The 6,832-nt window shown below is 42.8% G+C and overlaps 1 pseudogene; it reads left to right on the plus strand.

The window, feature by feature from the left end:
* Window positions 1-4,982: 4,982 nt before the first annotated feature.
* Window positions 4,983-5,751, plus strand: LOC100590135 (annotated as a pseudogene).
* The last annotated feature ends 1,081 nt before the right edge of the window (window positions 5,752-6,832 follow it).

The raw sequence follows: 6,832 nt of genomic DNA on the forward strand, positions 1-6,832 counted from the left end.
CCTCCCCACCCACCTGCATTTTGCTCATTGCCCTGGTTTATTATTTTATTTTATTTTTTTGAGATGGAGTCTCACTCTGTCGCCCAGGCTGGAGTGCAGTGGCACAATCTCGGCTCACTGCAAGCTCCGTCTCCCAAGTTCACGCCATTCTCCTGCCTCAGCCTCCCGAGTAGCTGGGACTACAGGCGCCCGCCACCACGCCCAGCTAATTTTTTCTATTTTTAGTACAGACGGGGTTTCACCGTGTTATCCAGGATGCTGTCAATCTCCAGAACTCATAATCTGCCCGCCTCGGCCTCCCAAAATGCTGGGATTACAGGCATGAGCCATAGTGCCTGACCTTGCCATGGCTTATTTTTGTAGTTCATTAATGAATACTTTTCTTCCCTGAGATCCAAGTTTTTGTCATGATATGTTTTTGTGTGTGTGTGATTTAAAAAAACCCACATGGATTCTGATCACGAAAAATGCAGAAAATAGCGTAAGGACTATTTCCGAAGATTTTGTCTTGTCTTTTGGTGGTTCACCAGATGGATGCACAAGACTCAGTGACAGGGCCTTAAGATTCATTGCAGCAAAGCATACTGAGCAAAAATAGCAGGGAATGTGCAAACAGAGGAGTCCAGGCAGGGTCCTGGGAGGCCCAGCATAGGCCTCTGATTTCCTTCCTCATTCACAGCTACACAGGAGCACTTTCTCTCTGGTAGAGCAATCTGGTATATATGAGTCTCAGAATCTGAGGGCTTTGTAGCAGGTGGGTCACAAAGGTACCTCCTGCTATACAACCAGTCATGGCAACTAATACTCAAGATCCCAGTAAAAAAACCCAAGTGTCTTGATATTTGTGCAAAGAACCTGACAAACCAGTACAGTGTGGCCCATTGCTCCAAGTATATGTAGCAAAACCATCAATCATAGCCAGGTGCATTGGCTCTCACCTGTAATTCTAAAACTTTGTGAGACTGAGGCAGGAGGATCACTTGAGTCCAGGTGTTTGAGACCAGCCTGGGTGCCATAACGAGACCCTGTCTTTATGAAAACAAAATTAAAAATTAGCTGGGCATGATGTTGTGTGCCTGTAGTCCTAGCTACTCAGGAGGCTGAGGTGGGAGAATTACTTGAGCCCAGGAGATCAAGGCTGCAGTGAGCTATGATCACACCACTGCACCCCAGCCTGGGTGATAGAGTGAGACTGTCCCAAAAAGAAACAAAAACTATCAGTCACTACCATAAAGAACATTTCAGGAGCCATATTCCCAGTAAAGAGTCAATCATGGTGTCCTTGGAGACATGTAAGGACTAAGCATACAGACCTGTTGTGGTATTAGTTTGGTGCAAAAGTAATTGCAGTCTTTGCCATTACTTTCAATAACTCTTTCATTAGGGATATTCTGGAATGAACCAAAGGCAGCAAGCTTGCAAGATGGTATTATTCCAGAGAGTGTGCCCAGTATGCCCTCCCACCCTGCCTTTCCCCATGTTTCTCCCTATGCCTACTTCCTCTCCTGTCCTTGTTTCCAGATCCCATGTACCTTTCAAGCTTGCAGAACTTTGAGACAAACTCCCAAGACTTTCATGCCCAGCTGGTAGCCATCGCTTGTACAGTCAGGACTGGCTATGCAATTTGTAGGATCTGGAAGAAAATGAAAATACCCAGTTCCTTGTTAAAAAATTATTAAAGAACTTCGGGATAGTGACAATAAAGCATTAAACCAAGAGTAAGGCCCTCCCTGGAGCAGGTCACAGCTACACAGATTGCAAAAGCCTGAGGCCAGCCCCAATTTTTTTCTTTCATATTCTGTCACCGAGGCTGGAGTGCAGTGGCTCCATCGCTGCTCACTGCAACCTCGACCTCCCTGGCTCCAGCAATCCTTGGGACTTGGAGAAGCTGGAATACCACCACACCTGGCTAATTTTTGTATTTTTTGTAGAGACGGGGTCTCACTATGTTACCCAGGCTGGTCTCCAACTCCTAGGCTCAAGTGATCCTCTTGCCTTGGCCTCCCTAAGTGCTGGGATTACAGGTGTGAGCTACTGCGCCTGGCCTTGTAGTGAGTTTTCACTGGCGTATGTGAGACAGCTACAGGGAACTGGAAAGTACCCCACTCACCTTCAACTCAGATCACTCCTAGGTCTACTCCATTGACAAAGTGACCTTGGAAAGTCACTTTGCCTCCAGACTCCATTTCCTCCTCAATAAAACAGGAATGATAATGATAGCATGTTTATGGGGCAATTGTGAATGTTGAAAGAGATATGTACATGAAAACGCTTTGTAAAGTAAAGCACTATGCAAATATTAGCTTTCTCTCTGGGGCTATGTCCACCTAGATAACAAACACTGGTCTATTATTTTCTCTCCCTTGGACAGTGCTGGAGGCACACTAGCAGATACTTTTCTTTGTTGTTGTGAGTTTTGCTCTTGTCACCCAGGCTGGAGTACAGTGGTGCAATCTCGGCTCACTGCAAACTCTACCTCCCGGGTTCAAGCAATTCTCATGCCTCAGCTTCCCCAATAGCTGGAATTACAGGTGCCTGCCACCATGCCCAGCTAATTTTTGTATTTTTAGTAGAGATGGGGTTTCACCGTGTTGCCCAGGCTGGTCTTGAACTCCTGAGGTCAGGTGATCCACCCACCTCAGCCTCCCAAAGTGCTGGGATTATAGGCATGAGCCGCCGCGCTTGGCCAATACTTTTCTTTTTCACCGTTTCTCCCCAGACATGAATGCTTTTGTTATTATAGTAGTACAACATAACCTCATATTATGTTTCCCCAATTACAAAACTAATTTGTGTCAGTCAGGTTGAGTAACTTCTGTGGATGGCGAATCTTATGCACTTTGTGTTTTATTCCAATTCAACTTCGGAGAATGTCATTTTCAAAACTTGTCCCTAAATTGTCACTTTGTCACACCATGTAATACTGTGGTCACCTCTCTACAGAATATACTTTGTGCTTGTTAATTTCTCACCTTCCTAACTGCTGCTATGTGCACATAAAGATCTTGATAAATATTTGCTAAATAAATGAATTGGCAAATGAATAAAGAAAGAAAGAAAGAGAAGGTCATAGTCTGGATACATAAAAGGATTAAATGATGAAACTGGTTTATGATCACCAAACATAATTTCTTTAATGTCAGAAACAGTAGTTCTCCTAGTTGCTACCTAAAGACTTCAAACACACAGAAATGCATCCCAGATCATTGCAGCACTGGATCCAGAGAAGACGAGGTCCTGGTGGGGCAGACATGGAATAGGGTGGAGCTAGGTGAGCCACTGATTGGCCCACATGCATCACTATTCCCTGAATGAGAATAGTGCTCCAGCCTTGGGGTTCGGGGTCTGTTCCAATATATTCAAAGGGGTCATCCCCAGGCCCGATTAGAGGCTCAAGGTCACTCCAGGAAGAGCCAGCCCAGAAGTCTGTGGTCCTTCCACTTCCTGACTGACTTTCCTCTTTACAGAGCCCTCTTTCTTCTTCCTTCCACTACATAACCAACACACAATCAGGGCCACTGCTGATCCCTCCTAGACCTATTTCAATCCATGAGTCATCTCTAGGACTGACCCCATTCCCATGCAACACTCAGGAGTTGAGTTGATCCTCTTAGAAGTATAGTCCTTGATATATAGTCTTTGATTCTGAAAGGCTAGTCTAGCTTTTAGAGGTGGCTTAAAGGAAAGAAACAAATGTTTTTCATTTCTGAACTTCTAGTTCCTATACATATTTGGGCCAGGTGTGTAAGAGAGACTCACTAAATGTGTGTTGACAAGCTGAATAGAGTTTCCACTCTGATCAACTCAGAAATGAAGTGCTCACAATTCAGAATGTGTCTCTGACCCCCAGATAAGTCTCTTGGCCTGCACAGCTGGAGACTACCCAAGAAATTCCAATAAAATAAATTGCTTGCCCTAAAAAAAACATTTTTAATGTTGTAAAAGAAACAAGTAAATGCCTCACAGCATACAGCTTTTAGGATGGCTAAGAAACCCAACATTATGATGACATTAAGGCTTTAAATGAGAATTGAGACTCCTCAGCAAAGTTTTTGAGTTAAAATTTTTATTGTTTGTGTTCCCAGGATCCTTAGATAACAGAGTTAAAATAATTAAAGTGTGGTTATGGCAACCCTTCCAGCTTTCATGATTTTGGAGATTGCTATGATTTGGGTATACTTTGAGTTTATTTCCCCCAAAAACTCGTGTTGAAATTTGATCTCCAAGGTGGCAGCGTTGGGAAGTGGGTCTAGTGGGAGGTGTTTGGGCCACAGAGGTGGATCCCTCATGAATGGCTTGGTGCTGTTCTCACGGTAGTGAGTGAGTTCTTGAATTAGTCTTGAATTAGGTCTCTTGGGAATGGATTAGTTCTCAGAAGGACGGGTTGTTATAAAGCCAGGACATTCCTCAGGTTTTGCCTTTCTTCACACATGTCCATTTCACCTTCAACCTTTCCACCTTGTTTGCTTGTTTTTTTCTTTCTTTTGAGACAGAGTCTTGCTCTGTCACCAGGCTGGAGTCCAGTGATCTCGGCTTACTGCCACCTCTGCCTCCTGGCCTCAAACAATTCTCCTGCCTCAGCCTCCCGAGAAGCTGGGACTACAGGCGTATACCACCATGACCAGCTAATTTTTTGTATATTTTTAGTAGAGATGGGGTTTCATCATGTTGGCCAGGGTGGTCTTGAACTCCTGACCTCAAACGATCTGCCCACCTTGGCCTCCCAAAGTGCTGGGATTACAAGTTTGAGCTGTCGTGCCCGGCCTCTCCAACATGTTTTAACCTACCATGAGCCCCTCATCAGAAGCCAAGCAGGTGCTGGAGCCTTGCTTTTCATACTTCCTAGCCTGCAGAACCAACTAAATAAACCTCTTTTCTTTATAAATTACCCAGCCTGAGTTATTCTGTTATTGCAAAAAGAAAAGGTTAAGACATAGGTGATCTTCCTTCCTTGCCTAACACAGCCATGGCTGTGTCCCAAGAAGCATCTGAAGTGGGTAGCAGCTCCAAAGCATTGGATGCTGGATAAATTGACCAGTGTGTTTGCTCCTTGTCCATCCAGTGGTCCCCACAAGCTGAGAGAGTGCCTCCCCCTCATCATTTTCCTAAGGAACAGACTTAAGTATGAACTGACAGGAGAGGAAGAAGATTTGCATGCAGCAGTTCATTAAGATTGATGGCAAGGTCTGAACTGATATAACCTACCCTGCTGGATTCATGGATGTCATCAGCATTGACAAGATGGGAGATAATTTCTGTCTGATCTATGACACCAAGAGTTGCTTTGATGTACATCTTATTACACCTGAAGTGGCTAAGTACAAGTTGTGCAAAGTGAGAAAAATCTTTGTGGGCACAAAAGGAATCCCTCATCTGGTGACTCATGATGCTCGCACCATCCGCTACCTTGATCCCCTCATCAAGGTGAATGACATCATTCAGATTGATTTGGAGACTGGCAAGATTACTGATTTCATCAAGTTTGACGCTGTTAAGCTATGTATGGTGACTGGAGGTGCTAACCTGGAAAGAATTGGTGTGATCACCAACAGAGAGAGGCACCCTGGATCGTTTGATGTGGTTCATGTGAAAGATGCCAATGGCAACAGCTCTGCCGCTCGACTTTGCAACATTTTTGTTATTGGCAAGGGCAACAAACCATGGATTTCTCTTCCTCAAGGAAAGGGTACCTGCCTCACCATTGCTGAAGAGAGAGACAAAAGACCGGCAGCCAAACAGAGCAGTGGGTGAAATTGTCCCTGGGTGACATGTTAGATCTTTGTACATAATTAAAAATAACGTGGCATGATTAATAGCCAAAAAAAAAAAAAAAGACATAGGTGATCTTCAGCCTGACAGCTAAGTCCTCCTGCATCTGTGTTCAGAATGCGTCAGTTATGTACTTGTTTAATTAAATAGAACAGTAAGTCAAAATGTGTTATGTGGGGGGAACTCATATTTCCTGGGAGGAGTTTTGTGAAATAAATGTTCAGCAGTTAGAGATTTTCCTTCTTGTTGCAGGGAATGGCTTTTCTCAGTTAGGCAATGATAAAACTTTCTACTATTAGGAAAGTAGAGTATAGTAACATCATGTATTTAAATGGAAAAATCAGTATAAGCTTTTGGCTTTAAAAAAGAAGTATATTTTCTAGCTCTATCACTCTTGAATTTGGTCCCATGGCAACAGCGGCACATTTACGTGTAACCAGCTGCAGTGATTGTTAAACTCCTATCTTCCTTGTTGTTGTGTGTGACCACTGGGGACAGTAATTCTTCCTGTCTTTTGTATAGTCTCTACAATTTCTGGGACTTTTTAACAGTGTTGTATTCAACATTTTTCTTATACAGATAGATGTAAGTATAAGTTGGTCTCTAATACTACTGCCTACCAAAAAGAAAAAGACTCCTAGAGGACAGCTGATTCCATGTCTTGCGGCAAGAAAATTCAGGATGGTTTTTGGAACTTCATGTCTTGCCAAAAAGCAAGAATGTCTTTAAGGATGCCAGAGCAATGCTATAGGGCAAAGTAACTTGCTTAAATGGTTTCCCATCATGAACAATAACAATTATTGTTAATAAATTAATTAGAACAAATCGAATCTATAAAAGGCCAAGGGTTTATGATACCTGAAAAGGGAACATTAGCATAAATTATACAAAAGTTAATGTACTGAAAAATAAGAGTGATTATAAGAAAATATGTTTTATTTGTATTGATTTTAATAAATAAAAGAGGAAGTGTGTGTGTTTTCTTTCTTTCTTTAAGTTTTTACCTATTTATCGAGTATGGATGTATAATTCTTTCTATCTGCATAAGAAAAATGTTGAATAC

Source organism: Nomascus leucogenys, chromosome 18, assembly GCF_006542625.1.
Source record: "Nomascus leucogenys isolate Asia chromosome 18, Asia_NLE_v1, whole genome shotgun sequence".
Lineage (NCBI taxonomy): Eukaryota > Metazoa > Chordata > Mammalia > Primates > Hylobatidae > Nomascus > Nomascus leucogenys.